General features: G+C 43.1%; 1 protein-coding gene across 1 annotated transcript in view; it reads right to left on the bottom strand.

Moving 5' to 3' along the window:
* Window positions 1-9,954, bottom strand: part of VIT (vitrin) — a 104,124-nt gene extending 94,170 nt beyond the window's left edge. Inside the window, exon 1 of the mRNA XM_040993068.1 lies at window positions 9,694-9,954. The gene's annotated coding sequence lies outside the window, so the exon portion shown is untranslated. The remainder of the gene's footprint in view (window positions 1-9,693) is intronic.
* Between the last annotated feature and the right edge of the window lie 5,500 nt (window positions 9,955-15,454).

The following is a 15,454-nucleotide window of genomic DNA, read 5'->3' as shown; positions in this document are numbered from 1 at the left end:
GGCCGCTTCCCAGGTCCCATTTGCAGTGTGAAGCACCTCCAGCTGGACCGAGTCTCCTGTGCACGAGAAAGATGTTGCTGGGTCCTTTCCCTCCAGCCAACTTGAGATACTTCCTGTTCCTTCAACTTTGATTAAAGCCCTATCCATGTTTGTTGTTTTAATTTGGTCCTTTTTCTCTAAAATGATGAGTAATACCATGAAAACAGTTAAACTAAAAAGAACACATGTGGTTGTCTTCTGGTGGCATCAAATCAGGGGTCCCTAGAGAGGCTGACTCACTCTGAAGCCACACTTTGGGAAAGGGTGTGGCATGGAATCCTGGGAGGTTGGGCAGTTACCAAGAAGATCTGGGATACTGTGGGGATGACAAATGACAATGGGTGACCTTGAGGCTGTTAGGATGTCACCATGGAGCCGTCTCACTTGTTGATGACAGAAATTCACAACCAGAGGACATTTGATGGTATTTAGAGACATTGGGGGCAGTCACAGCTTGGGCAGGGGGAGTGTGGATGTGCCAGCATGCAGTAAGCTAGATGCCAGGACTACTGCCAAACCTGCTGCTTTGCTCAGACCAGCCCCATGACAGGAATTAGCCTGCTTGGCATGCCAATGGTGCCAGCATTGACAAACTGATGAGAATAGCATTTTTCCTCGGGGTACTTAGGCTTACTGATATTGTAACTTAAGAACATCCTATACATATGTCTATAGATTTTTTTTGATGGCCAGAATACAAACTTCTTAAGCTTATTCCTTTAGGATCATTTTTGATCACTACATATAATCAGAAAAATCCAAATGCAAAGGTATCCACTCGAGGGCGTTCAGGAGCTCAGCTGTGCATCCAATGGCTGGTATCTGCCAATGCCATTAGGTTCGCAGCTCCATGTGGCACAGTTCTACACGCCAGAAGACCAGAAAGGGAAAGCCTTTTTTGGTGCGTGTGTTTCAAGCCATCATTTTGTACCTCATTAAGAACCTGACATATGGTAATGCTTACCACATCCACAAAGGCTTCCACCAATAGTGATTTCTTGTGAGCCTGCAAACAGTAATTACATTTCTGAAGTGGTAGTTTAGGTCTTCTATTGCCAGTGGGAAAAAATACTAGTTTGCAGCATGCCCCCAAATCAGTGCTGGAGCATTCACTCCAGGAGCTATTTACCCTGGGTAAGAGAAGGGCACAAATAGCAGTAAATCTAGAGGAAGGGGAGGACCTTGAAAAGGATGAGGTGGGCTAGGGGTGCTCCTTTAGGTTCCTATGGAAACTGAGTGTGCTTTGAGAGAGCCTGGGGGAATTCAGAAGAAGGTTTCTCATCTGAAGCTGCTTGGCCTTTGGTGTGGGCCAGTGTGAATCAGCCCTGCCTCCTTGCACGCTCTCCCTTTGGCCTTTGAGGTTTGTGGTTACAAGGGGATTGCCTACTATGCACATACATGAGCTGAGCTTTGGGGTCATTCACCTGGGGATCCCTGACGGATCCCCAGCCCCTGATCTTGGGGTCCCTGCCTTCAGTTCTGAGTCTGCCCCTACTTTGCGGCTGAGATGAGAAGGAAGCAGAAGGCATGTCTGTAAGCTCTCCACCTCCCCATCAGTCTCCCAGTAAAGAATGGGTTCCTCTCAGATGACAGGTTCCTCTCAGCTGTCCCCAAGCTGTTGAGAGACAGGCCTAGGTCAGAGCACATTCTTGAATCCCAGCAGCCAGAGGCTTGAGGGGAAGCATGGAGGGTGTGGAGGAGGGCAGTGACCACAGCGCTGGAATTGAGGGCTGTGGGTGATTCAATCCCGGAAATCACCGGGGACCAGCAGAAACAGTCATTTCAAAGCAGGAGACCAAATGCTCCCAAGAGTGCCATCCGGCTTCAAGGGCCCCACCTGAGCTCATCAGCAGCTCTGCAGGTTCCCTCAGCACTCTGTGAGTTCCCTCCTGACAATTTTGGTCCAGTAACAGAATAACCCATTACCCAAGATGGTGCTGGCCCCTTTGCTCTGCTTACTGGAAATGTCCAGCACTGTAGAGTCCACTCCACTAAGAACCACGAGGGCAGGCATGGGTCCGGTAGTACAAGGCTGCAGTTAGGATACCTGGATCCCATATTGGAGTGCCAGGGTTAGATATCTGCCTCTCATTCCCAATTCCTTCCAGCTAATGCAGATCCTGCAAAGTAGCAATGACAGGTCAAGTGATTGGGTTTCTGCCATCTATGTTAGAGACCTGGATTGAGTTCTGACTCTTGGATCCCAGTCATGGCCATCGTGTGCATCTGGGGAGGAATGTATCTGTCAAACTGTCTCTCTTTGTTCTCTTTCACTCTCTCCCTCTTTCGTGCTCTCTCTCAAATGAATAAGTAAAAAAAAAAACCTACCATTTATTGAATGCTTACTATATACTACAAATTGTATATGTCATCTTATCCAATCACCATGCTGATCCTATCCTGTAAGCTATACTATTTCTCAATGTAAAATGGAGGATTAGAAATCTTGAGTAAACTGTCTAAAGTTGTAGAATGAATGTGTTGCAGAATTAAAATTCTATCCCAATCTCAAACATATAACCATACCTACTACCTCATACCACACACCCCACCTTCTGTAGGACAGTTGGATCTTTCTTTTTACCTTGATGTTTCTATCCTAAACTTTTGGAAGTACTTGGTTGACAACAGTTAAGACAACCACTGTAAAATACCTACACTGGGTAACAAATCTGTCTTGGTTCTAAAGTCAAGAGATTTTAGAGTCATATCTGGGTCTCAACCACACAGTTTTCTTTCCCTCACAAATGTTATTTAGACTAAAATGATGCAACAGGTATATTTTTAAGTTTAATCAGGCATAACACGCCCATCTAAATAAACATTGGAGTAGATTATAATTGACTTGGTTAAATGGGATGATCCTTTGTCTTAGCCTCAAGGTTGCCAGTGCAAGCTCCTGTTCATGTGGTCTCCTTGAGCTTTTGCTATTGCCTAAAGTAGAAAGACCACCAACTCCCCATCTGCTTTTTGGGAGCAGAAAGAAAAATGTTAGCAACTCTTTGAAAAGAAATCATTGGTGGTTGATCTCTAGCTTTTTCTCTCATCCTTTACCTCCTTTCAAACTGTCTGGGAGTTTTTGTTCTCCATTGCTTCACTTGGAAGCCAACTTGGATGCCTGGTAACCCTTTATGAAGTTACTGGGAGGTGGCATCCCTTGGGCTTGGGGGCACAGAGGACTAGTGTCTGACTCATGATTGTGTGCTGCACAGCTGAGGAGAGGAGTCTGTGTCAAGCAAGCTAACACGTGTGAGTTCTGCCCCAGCGGGTATCAGATCTGAGGCTGAACAGACCAGCATAGAGCCACTGGACATAGATGACCACTTGTTCTGATGGCAGCAGGAACTGTAAGCCCTCAGGCAGGGAAGATTTATCCCATGGCATCCAGGGAATCACGGGGAAAGGGTTCTTAGTGAAAGGCCCATGTAAGTGCCCAATAGGAATGAGTGAAATGAGCCCAACACAGCCACAGTGTGCCAGTCTTGCCAGGCCTCTCTGTCCCTTCTACCATGCTTCCTTGTACCCACGTCACCCTGGCAAAGAGGAAACTGCTGTTAGCAGTCAAGCAGAAGAGAGACAAAGGTACAAGACAGAGAAAGGGAGAATTCAGTCATGTGCCCTTCCCCACTGCAGAAAGCCAGCCTGGAGGTGGGACATGAAGCATTAAACTTTGACAGTCATTTTGAAGTCCGACCGCATACACAGGAATGAGTGACCCATGACTGGGAGTGGAGTGGGGGGAGGAGGGTACAATTGTTGATGTGTACCCTGGATTGTCTGTTTTAGCAAAAGGGGGAGCGATTGTGCCCAAGCATGTAGAATTATAGGTGGCACACAGGGGGTGGCCCAATAAATGTTTGTGGTGGCTGTCGCTGAATGCTGTTCTGTCTCCCATAACTCCTTTCACCTGCTGGAGCCCAGAGTTGCTTACCGTATTGTACAAGCAAAGCCAGTCTGGGCAAGTTGACTTGTGCCTTTATGTCCAGAACATGTTTTCTGTGTCTGGGACACAAAGAGACCCAGAGGAGGGAATTCACTTAGCATTAAGATGCCAGGGACCTGATCCCTTGGAAACTATACATAGGATCCCCCTGGAGGAACAGATTTTTTTTTTTCTTTTTGAATTTGAGAAGAAAGAATGCAGAAAGTGAGCCTCTTCTCATTATAGCCTGCAGGGCAGTTTTTATGAATTTTTACCACATGTTCGCACAGCATTTTAGCCTCTCTCTAACTCGGTGAAGGAATTTGAAACATTTTTACTAGTGTTTTGTTGGTGCAGGGACCCTCACCAGGGAAGGTGATTGCCAGGAGTCCTCTGAGTCTAAGGGAAGCTGACCGGGAGGAGCTGCTCCCTGAACCCCACAGAAAGGATAAGAGCCCCTGGGGAAGATGCCCCTCCCAGGGGGCTGAGGATGGGGGAGGTTGTCCTTCCTGGTGCTCCTGCCCCATCTGAAAAGCATTCATGAAATCAGGAGGTTGTCCAAGAATAACAGAAATACTACCAATCTCCCATTTCCCAACATATCTTCCCCAGTGAGTTTTCAGCCTCTGTCACCACTCCTAAGGCACCTCTACTTGCAAAAGGAATATGACTAGCTTCCATAAAGTGGAAATCATACACAAGATAATTTCAACACAAAAAATTCTAGAATCTCTATAAATTTTTTTGAAGACTGCTTGTAGTGTTTTTAGTAACTTGCCTTGATTTGCAAGCTGTGTTTTCGGAGATGGTGGAGATGAATTGGCTGCAGTAATGGAAAAAACGGCACTGGTGAGAACTTGTTGCCCAGTAGGTTGAGAATGTGAACTCAAAGCTAGGCTGCTTAGATGGAAAGCTGAACTCTATGCCTTAATAATGGTGTGATCCCAGACAAGTTAGTTGCTCAGCTTGTCCATGTCTCAATTTTTTTGTCTGTAGGTTTGGAGGTAGCAACTTCACACCGTGTATGTTTGTTAAGATCAAATAAATGAGCATTAAAAGGGCTGAAGCACTTAGTGCCTGGAATCTAGGAATATCAGCAATTATTATTTCTGTTGTTGGTGTGGTGGTCATTCAATATAACAACAAAACTCTACCATCACCATCACTACCACCACCATCATCATTACCATCTGGCAAGCTTTGGGTCATTTAGATGCAAATTTAGGTCTCAGAAACATAGCATCCAGTTGAATCTCTCTCAAAAAATAAACAAACAAACCAAAAAGCACTGTCCAAGGCTAAACATGAATTTTGGCCTTCTGGGAGAAAGACCCTGCCATGATCTGAATGTCTGTGTTCCCTCCCAAATGTTACGTGTTGACATTCTGGTCCCTAAGGTGATGGCAGGAGGTAGGCCTTTGGGGAGGTGAGGGCAAAGCATTCATGATTAGTATTAGTGCCCTCCACAAAAGCGGCCTCAGAGAGGACCAAGTGAGAATACGCTGTGGTCTGGACAGCCAGCCATCACTGCACACTGCATTTGCTAGCACCATGACCTTGGTGCCCAATCTATGGCTGTTTTGTAGAGACCACCTGAAAAGACTGATCCAGGGCCACATGTGAATGTGCTACAGACATCCAATTTGAAGTCAGCCAGGGGCCCAGAGCAATGAACTGAATGTGCCCCCACAAATTCCTGCATTGAAATCCTATCTTTCAGGGGGTGGTATCAGCACATGGCACCTTCGTAAGGTTAGAGGTCTCCTGGGTGGGATGACTGTCCTTCCAAAAGGGTTTCCAGAGAGAGTTTTTATTCTCTCTGTCAAGTCAGAAGATGGCCTTCTATGATGGCCCTCATCAGACACCTGATCTTGGACTTGTAGCTGAGAGAAACACATTGTTGCTGTTTAATGCTGTCTTTAGTCCTCTGTGACAGCAGCCTAAACTAAGCAGGAAGCCTAGGAAGCAGACATTCTACACTTCTGGTTTCTCCTCAGAGATTTGTCAGAGTTCTCAGCTCTTTCTCACGAAAGTCTTCCAGATAGTTGGACAGTTTGGCCAATCAAATAGACAAGGATGACATCTAATATTTTTAAAAAGTTTGTTCAAGCTTCTAGCGGCAGAAGATGCACTAGGAAGACACGTGTGGTTTTTAGAATCAGAACCACAATGAAATGCAAACACAAAAAGGTCCCCGAGTCTACTGCTGACTAGTAATCCCACGTGGTGAGACTGACTTATAGATCTGACTCAGGAAAGGGTTTTGAACTCAATACATCAGTTGGTTTTTGTCCCTCAGAGCAATAAGCACTGGAATGCGGCCGTGGATTAATGGCAGCCCAGTTGCAGCTTCTGCTGTGTGGGGAATTTGCCTTTTGCAGATGGCCACATGATGGATAGTGTTTACAGGTGGCCCAGCTCAGAGCTTCATCCCATGTCTATACTTTGTATTTCTCAGGTAGCTTGGGCATATGAAAATCTCTCAGGTTTCTTTAAGGTTGACTGTCTACTGAGCAGAAATCTCCTAGCCAATTAAAAACAAATTCTGAAGCCAGGCTCCACAACTGTTTGTTTTATGCATGAGGTAACTAACCATAGGGAAATGCAATAAACAAAGCTGAAATAGTCTTTGCTTGGTAGTGAATGTGGGACTCTCTCTTTCTGCCCTTCACTTTTGGTTATGCAAACAGGAGCTGACCTAGATGATCTCAGACTGAAGGATTCATTGGTGTGTATGTGTGTTCTTTTAAATTAGAATTTGAATAACCGTGGCCTTCTAAAAGTCACTTCTGATGCCTCACCTAAAGTGTCCCGGGCTCCTGCCCCTGTCTTGGCTGCTCTTCCGCAGGCACAGAGGTTGCTCTGTGTCACTCTGATCGCCCAGTCCTATGAGCACTGCCGTCCTTGCTCAGTCTCTCTCACTCACCCTGCTCAACTACATTCAGGGAGCTGGAAGCTCCCTCTCTTCTGCAGCCCACAGGAGACCTATCTGAAGGCAACAAGAAGGGGCCCTTTGGAGTTTCTCCAATTACAACCATCACAGCAATTGCCTCTCTTGTCTATTGTTTGCTGATAGACAGATGAGTTTGGATGCTATTGATGAAAAGATAACAGATGATTTCTAAAAGTTACCTTACTGTCATGTAACACTATAAGTCAATTTGCCTGCTGCATCCTATAAACTAATTCTAAAAGCTTGAAGATGATTTCAAGCGATTGATTTCCCAATGGATCTCATTTCTGTATGCCAGTCACAAAATAAGGCAAAGGTTGGCTAACATTTGGACTCTGGAAGTGATCTAGGCCTGGACAGATCTCTTTGCCATAACTCTATGAGTAGACCGATTTATAGATAGGAAAATTGTAACTATCTAAAGTGAATACATGTACAGAATGGCAGAGCAACTTCAATAAGACCCATGCTGTTGGAGGGCTATTTGACCTTAGCCTCACATGATGGACTTTCAACTCAGTTGATGTTCCATAGATGGTCAGAGAAACACCCCCAGAGAACTGAAGGTGACACAACTTGGACTGTCTTGTCCTCCAGTACACTATGGAGATCTTTTAATATATTTCTATGTATGTCTTAATGGACGTTTAACTTCATTTTGGTATCTAATAAGTCTCTAGTGAGACAAACATGAGTACTCAAAGATACTTAGTCTGTAGTAGACCTCCGTGTTCTAAATCCAGAATTTCAGCAATGTAATTGGCCATTGGCTAGGTCCTGATGAACAGAACCATAGGATTAGGACCAGGACAGGGGACGGGCAGGAGGAGACTTAGAGATGAGGTTGTTGTTTAACTTTTGCCCATCTTACATGGGGGCACAGAGATAGACAATAGCTGTCTAGGGGGTTCAATGTCCTTCTAGTGATAGATTCATGCAGCTGGGCCCCTGGATAACACCTCTCCGAGAGACTGAGGAGAGAAGCAGCTCAAACATCCTGGAGGGGAAAGGATGGACTTCTAGTATGATCTTTCTGCAAGTAGCTGTGGAGAACAATGTTACGTTTTTATAGAAGTTTTCACCTTTCAAACCTTTTTGAAGGTGTGAATTAACCTTAAGCCTCCTGGCCCCCTGGAAGGGAGCATACACAGGCATTGCTTCTGTTTTCCAGAGGGGGTAACCAAAAGTAGACAATATCCCACACCTTTCCCAAGATCACACAGCCAGAGGGCGGCAGGGCAGCTGTTGCAGTTTGGGGTTCCTGGCTTAGCACACTGGGCTCCCCAATATCTCACACACTCTGCAATCACAGACAGGAACTGTACCAGCTTTTTTTTTTTTTTTTTTAATTCTCATTTTGCTAGTTTAAAACCATTCTGCCCTGATATATTTTCCTTAGAAACTATCCTTCCTGTGTTCAGTAACTTGATGGAAAAGATCATTAGATTTTCTAAGTGGTATTCATAGATGTTGTTTCTGGACTGATGTGAAGTAGTTCCGAAGCTCCTAAGGCATCCCCCCTTTCAGGGGTGACGCGTATGATACACTTCGATGTAGTCCAGGAAGCCGGCATACTGCAGTTACAGATCAGTCCTTGTAGGCTTGTAATTCCCTGTCTAAACCTATTTAATGAAAGCAGGTATTTTAATTCAATAAGTGAGAGCTTACACACACACACACACACACACACACGCATACATACACACGAGAAAAAGATTACAAACGGCATTTGATCCTACCCTTGCCGCAGGGTGTTTTCATCTTTCAAGAGACAGAGGGAAAAAACAACTTCAGAACTTTACCACCACAACTTCCAAATTTGTTACAACCCCACGTAATGGCCAGATGCTATTTTCTCAGCACACACATCTTTTTGAGCAAGTTTGCTAGCCAAGTATGCTTGGTTTTCTTTTTACAATAAACCCAAAGAAACTGTTGAATTCCACACTTTTATTTGGGGATAGCAAAGATGCTGTGTGGGTTTTCTAGGACAAACTGTCGTGTCCAGTTATTCTGTCCTATTCTGCCCAGGGAAGCCTGAGCGCTCAGCATGGGTTTTTTTTTTTTTTTCACGTTTGTATTGGTTTGACACAAATCATAGTTCTAAGGGACTCACTCCATAGCCTGCCTGCCCCTGCAGTGTTGAGGCAGGGAGATAGGCTGAATGCCAGCCTCTCCTTGGGCTTATCAGTAGCCAAAGCCTCATAAAACACTGCTAAGTGTAAACAAGACCTGGGGTTGCACAATTAGCCACATTCCACTGCCACAGGCTGATAAAAAGAAGTCAGTCTCCATGCTAAGTAATTTCACCGAAAGTTCAGCCTTGGTGTGCCATTTTTCACACGGCTAGATACTTTTTTTTTTTTTAATGAAAAGTTGCTCTATGATTACTATATTCCGGTTGGGAAACAGAGTTGTTTAAAAAAAAACCACACAAGATAATACAGAGACTTTATGGCTTTAAATTCCTACAAAATGTTAGACTTTGCAACTTATTCTAATCAGAATGAAATTGGTTTACAAAAGCAGTAAAATCTTGCTCTACCAGGAATATCTTAGGGCAATTTGTAATTAATAAATACATCAATTACCAGTTGCTTACAAGAACGTCAATTACCACGGTCCCATTCCAATTCTCTTGAAACTGAAATTTGTATATGCTGAGTACCAGGGGAAAGGCATATCTTGTCGCTTCCCCAATGACAAACACATTTTAATGTTTTTATAATCATGAATGGAAAGAAATGTTCTACATAGCACAGTAATTCATCAGACATACCTTGTTTGAAGAAAGCAATGTTTTTTTTTTTCAGTAATTTCCCACCATACAGAATGGATGTCCTTTTCCCCTTAAGCTGTTCTGCATCACAAATCCCATCCAAATTATGCTAAAGAAGAAGCAGGAAGAGGTCCAAGCACCTTTTCTTCTCAGAGGCGCTAATCAAACATTCCCATCAACCTCTCTGCACTCTGAAAAGCACATTTTACACACACACACACACACACACACACACACAGCCTCTCACGCTGGTTTCAGGGCTGAATTAGGCGGTCCTCTTTCAAATTTCCACTCCCACTTGCTTTTTTTTTTTTCTTAGGGCAGGGATTTCTAAATATTCCTTTCCAACCCAAAGCGTACATTTTCAGTGAGCAAATCCTCCAACAAGAGATTATAAAAAGTAAAAGAAGAGCACTGATAAGAGGGAAAATAAAAACTACGCACCAAAAACTACAAAAGTAGGGACAATTAAATGGTTTCTTTCTTTTTCAGTCACTGGTAAACAGCTAGATCAAAATAACTCAAGAAAACTGCAAAGCCACCAAGCGTAGTCGGCTGAATTCTTACTTGTGGATGGAAAAGAGTTTTGCTGCGTGTTCATGTTATTCCTTTGTTTTGTTTTGCTTTTGGTCCTTTCTGCATTTTGGTTAGTTTCATGATATGACTGAAGAATATACTGCTAATAATAGGACGTAAGATCACAAGCGTGGGAAGCCGAAGCTGACTCATATTTCAAAAAGCTGCTGGTGGATGGCTCACATCATTAGCAAAATCTGCTCTTTTTTGTTATTGAGGTACAAATGCCATCAATTAAATCGAAAGGATTTAAACTCAAAATAGGCATCCACATTCACGCCATTAGAAAACCCAGACTGTGAAGGAGTGCTGGGCATCCCCGGAGCCTGGCAGTGGGCAGAGCATCTTTTCCTGGCAGTAGAAGCTAACTCAGAGCCGTTCCTCCTCCTGCCGGGGAGCCAGCATTCCCACAGCCCGACTGGAGAGCCTCCTCCCCTTCCTGCAGCCTCCTTGGCCTCACCTGTGGTCCTGGCCTTGCTCCTCCGTTCATGCTAGTGTTGTCACTTACTTGCTCTTCTTTTTCCTTTCTGTCTAAATTGTTTGACAGTCCTGTTCTTTCCTTAATTCTATCCTGGCACGGGTGCTGAGGACACTGGGGCTATGGGGTTATCAGGCTGCCCCATCCTTTGAGTTATGGCAGGTTCAAATAAAGAGCTGCCTGAGAAAAATTAATAACTTTAATAAGAATTAGTGTTAACATATATAACGCCAGTTGTGGCTTTTCTTTTTATTCTTTTTTTTTAAAGATGTATTTATTTTTATTGTAAAGACAGATTTATGGAGAGGAGATAGGAAAAAAATATCTTCCATTTGCTGATTCACTCTCCAAATGGCCACAACAGCTGAAGTTAAACCCATCTGAAGGCAGGATGAAGGAGCTTTTTCAGGGTCCTCCATGTGGGTGCAGGGTCCCAAGGCTTTGGGATATCCTTTGTTGCTTTCCCAGGCCACAAGCAGGGAGCTGGATGGGAAGTGGGGCAGCTGGGACAAGAACCTGGCACTTAGAGGTGGAGGATTAATCAGTTGAGTCATGGTGCTTGGTCACAGTTGCTATCTTTCAAATATCATTTTAGTGGGTGAATGATAATAAGTCCTTGCTATGCATACTTGCATTTAGTGCTTAAAAGAGGTTGGTATTAGCTATGTTCTACCATTAAATAAAGTAAACTAAAATAAAAATAAAATGTCTGAGAGTCAGAGAGAGGAAGTCACTTTCCCAAGACCACCAAACCAGAAAAGAAGATTTGGGGCTTGAACCCAAGACTGTGTGGCTCCAGAACAATAGTGTCATAGCAGAATTTGGAAGCTCTTCTCTATTGCTGATTTGTTTCCTTATGGGGTATAAGGCAAAATCAAATGTAAAGGCAGTGAAAAGGATCTGAAGAGTATTGGAGAGAAGCTCAGAGAATGCAAATTAGGATGAGAATTTGCAAGTACTGTTGGTTGAGCAGCAATACAAATGCATTTGATGCCTCTGAGTTGTACACCTCAAAATGGCAAAATGGCAAGCATTGTTACATTTTTATTTTTAAAATATCTACATCTGTATCTATAGCCCTATATGGGTACTGAAAGTGTCTTGGCAACTCTACTTCCAATCCAGCTTTCTGCCTATGGCCTGGGATAGCAATGTAGGGATGGCCCAGGACCTTAGGCCCCTGAACCCATGGGGGAAACTTGGAAGAAGCTCTTGGTACCAGCTTAGCTTCAGTCATTGCGGCCATTTGGGGAATATATCTGCCTTTCAAATAACAATAATAATAATAAAAAAAACCCTCAAGTAGCCAGAACTGGGCTAAGCTGAATTCTGGAACTGGGACTTGAATCCAGGTCTAATATGGAGCGATGCAATAGGATTGTTTGCACTATCATTGTTACTTCCCAGGATCTGCATTTGCAGGATGCTAGAGCCAGGAGCTGGGACCCGGAATTCTATCCTAGCATCCAAGTGTGGGACACAGGCATCTTACCTGACAAATGGCCATCTTAATTAGGTTGTACACTCACCCAGTTATACAGTTTGATTACAATAAAAAATAATGAGAGAAAAAGAACCCTTAAAAAAGCAGTCAAGGATGGCCCAAATCCTTGGGATGTTGCAATTGTGTGGGTGACCCAGAGGAAGCTCCTGGCTCCTGGCTCCAGATCGGCTTAGTTCCAGCTGCTGTGGCTACTTGGGGAGTGAATCATCAGATGGAAGATCTTCCTCTATGTCTCTCCTCCTCTTTGTATATCTGACGTTGTGATGAAAATAAAATAAATCTCAAAAAAAAAAAACCTTTCTGGTCAGTGGCCTTAAGCTTGCTACTTAGCATAAATTGACCTCGGTCCTTTATAGTTGAGAACAAAATTATGATGTTTAGTTTTTCCTGCCATTTTTGCTTGAGATTCTGTTTTGCTTATAAATCACCCAGAGTTCCTTGAAAGTGAAAGTTGTTTCCTGAGTAACTATTTGTCATCACGTGCATTTAGATTCCCATTCTTGCACAGTGTGCTGCACAAAACTCAAATGTCTCTTACAATATTCCCTACTAAAAATTTTTTATATTCTCATAAGTAGGGAACTTGATGGCTCTTTACTATAGTACCTCACTTCTGTATTTTTTACTCTGGAGATAGAATGCAGTTAGATCGATGCATTCTTCATCCCTTTTATGTGACTTTAAAAAATGTATGCTGGTGGTTTGAGAGTCTAAGTCATGAGGTAGCCTTTCCAGAGACTCCCGATGCTTTTCTTGTGTGCAGGTCTGAAACAAGAATTACGTCTTTCATTTCCTGGGCTTGCTGAAATGGCTAAGGCTACATCATGTCTGAGACTTCATCAATTTTTCATGGAAATATCATGTGCCTTGAACTCTTCTCTCACAGCTTTGAGAGTCCTTTCTCCCTGCACTTTGGCAGAGGCCTGTCATCCTGACACTGCTGAATATGACTGTTAAGTACATATTTTTAAAAAGATTAATTTTTATTTGAAAGGCAGATTTTCAGAGAAAAAAGGACAGACAGAGATCTTCCATCTGCTGGTTCCCTCCACAAATGGCTGCAGCTGCAAGGGCCAGAGCTGGGCCAATCTGAAGCCAGGAGCTTCTTCTAGGTATCCCATGTTGGGACAGTGGTCTAAGGACTTAAATACTTCTCCACTGCTTTCCTGGGTCACAGGGACATGGATTGCTGTCTATATGGGATGATGAAACTGTAGGTAGAGGCTCAGTCGTGGCCCAAGTTCCAACTGTCAAGTGCATGTTTTATGCCATGTGAGTGGGAAATTTCTCAACATTATTAGGCTTTGTTAAATTCACATCATCACAGTATATCAGAAACAAAGAAGTCATCTCTGAAAAATGTGCCTTTCAAAAGATAGGCTCCTTTAGGAACCAAATGAGGGCATGGGCAACTAACAAATGGTTGAAAATACGGGTGGTCCAATGATATTCTACTGAGCAACTTACAAAAGCCTTTACTACTACAAAGGAGGGAGTCTTTTGCATATATCAGAGGACAAACTTAGATAGGAGCCATCGATGATGTGGCTAAAGGTAAACCCAGTAGCGAGAATAAGATGAGTAAATCATTTTCCTCACTCTATTAAAAACAAAGGGTTTAGAAAGCTCCCGAATGCTTCTATAAAACAAATAAGCTGGAACCACAGTATCACATGTTAGATAACACCCACAATATTGTAGGCCAAACTAGAAAAAAAATGTGAACAAGTCACTGTGATTACTGCAACATAAAAGAGATTAGGAGACCCAAAAGTTGATACCAGGAACTGGAGGCTATCCAGTGGATCCTGGCATTGCAGAGGGCAGCTGATGTAGCAGATGAGCGAAACACAGAGGGACCTTCTACAAAACAAGGGCTCAGGGGGTGGGCTGGAGATTATGGGCCTTATAGCTCTTTATTATGCCGAGTAAGCACATGGAGTATAAAATAAAAGATGGGTTCACAGCACACTGGTCAGCTGTGCTGTGCTGATGCAAGCCAGGCTGGGGTGAGCTGTGCAGCTCCACTCCTCACAGTGGACCTTGTGGGCTGGCTGTGGAAGCTCAGTGCACCCTATGTTGATTGGGGGTTGAGGGCGTCTGTGCTGCTGGGGCTGTAGCTTTCCGGGGGAAGCTCCTCTCATGGCATTGACAAGGTTGTGAGGGGGCAAGAGGAAATATGTGAAGGCCCTGCAAGCCCACTCTTATAGTTAGCACACTGTCATTTCACACCCTCTCCATTGGCCAAAGTAAGCTCCATGACTAAACCCAAGTCAAAAGGCCAGGAAGGAGGCTATCCGTGGACAGGTGATGGGAAGACCATGGCTAGCAGAGCAGAGCAGTGAGATTATGGGACCAATAAATGCATTCAGTCACACTAGGTCTTTATGCTGAACCCGTTTGCATTTATATCCTTTAAATAACGTTCAATTTTCAAAAATTCGCTCTTAAACAATTCCAATGTGTTCATCTGTATATCTTATTAACTTGAATATATTGATTGTAATTATTGATATAGTTGACTTGATTTATGCGCCGTATGTGTATTTCTTATTGTCTTTTTGCTTCCTTTCTTTCTTCTGTTAGATTAACGAAGTTAGTACTGCTGTCTTCTTTCCTTACCACACTTTTCTTTGGGGGTCTAAGGATTGCATTTTCAAACTTTTATTGTTACCCTTTAAATTTTAATCTGCATATAAAGCTACAATTTTTTTTAAAAAAGTTATTTGTTATTTTTAACCTTCTGTGAATCAGAATCCTGGGCAACTTTATATTCTCCTGATCTTGTCATTAGTGTTGAAAAATAAAAACCTCTTAAAAATACACAATTAGATGACTATTGTTCTTTCTGACAAAGATCTTTACACTTAAGCCTGGCATATTTGGTCAGTGTCTGTCTGTCTTTGTCGGTCTTTGCATACCTTGTTGTCTGAATGTAGACTTTTTGCTGGTAAAATATACTCGAGAAAAAATTAATGGATACTTTAATAAAGTATGTGTGTGTGTGTATGTGTAACTTTGTCCTATACTCTGCTTTAGTACTTGATGGGGAGATTCTGCAAGCATTACTGTTAAGATCAGGATCTCAAAAAGGATATCCACTATATACGTCACTAATATCTACTATTATTTGACATGGCACTAGAAATATTAGCCAATAAAACTCAACAAGAAAAATGTATGAAAGGAGAAGAATTAATAGA

This window comes from Ochotona curzoniae, unplaced genomic scaffold (assembly GCF_017591425.1).
Source record: "Ochotona curzoniae isolate NIBS_2020 unplaced genomic scaffold, NIBS_Ocur_1.0 contig_883, whole genome shotgun sequence".
NCBI lineage: Eukaryota > Metazoa > Chordata > Mammalia > Lagomorpha > Ochotonidae > Ochotona > Ochotona curzoniae.
This window is presented reverse-complemented; position numbering and strand designations above follow the sequence as displayed.